The sequence below is a fragment of the Pteropus vampyrus genome, unplaced genomic scaffold, assembly GCF_000151845.1.
Source record: "Pteropus vampyrus isolate Shadow unplaced genomic scaffold, Pvam_2.0 Scaffold53, whole genome shotgun sequence".
NCBI classification, from domain to species: Eukaryota; Metazoa; Chordata; class Mammalia; order Chiroptera; family Pteropodidae; genus Pteropus; species Pteropus vampyrus.
Window position 1 is genome coordinate 3,964,920 of NW_011888834.1, and position 356 is coordinate 3,965,275.

A 356-nucleotide genomic window follows, 5' to 3' on the forward strand; every position below is an offset into this window, starting at 1 on the left:
GTTTTAAACCCACACTACTGTTTTCCCAGCCTCTCTCCCTTCCCGTTTTGAGTTTCTGGGTCAGCAGTCCTCAACTTACTCGGGCGGGTGTCCCGGGGGAGGCAAAGTGGTGTCTGGGTGCAGGCAGATGAGAGCAATGTTGGGCGGCGGTGGCCCGGGAATCGGCGGGTGGACAGCTGCCCCGGGACCGTCCGCGCACTCATTCAGCATGCCGCCCTCAGACCTGAGGAGTCACAACTCTAGGCTCTTATGCTACGCAGTGTGTCTCCAGGGCTGGGCGAACCGCTGTGAAGCGCAGTGGGGTAGTTCCCGCCCTTTCCCGGGACCCAGCCCCTCCCGCCCCGCGCGCCCGGTCC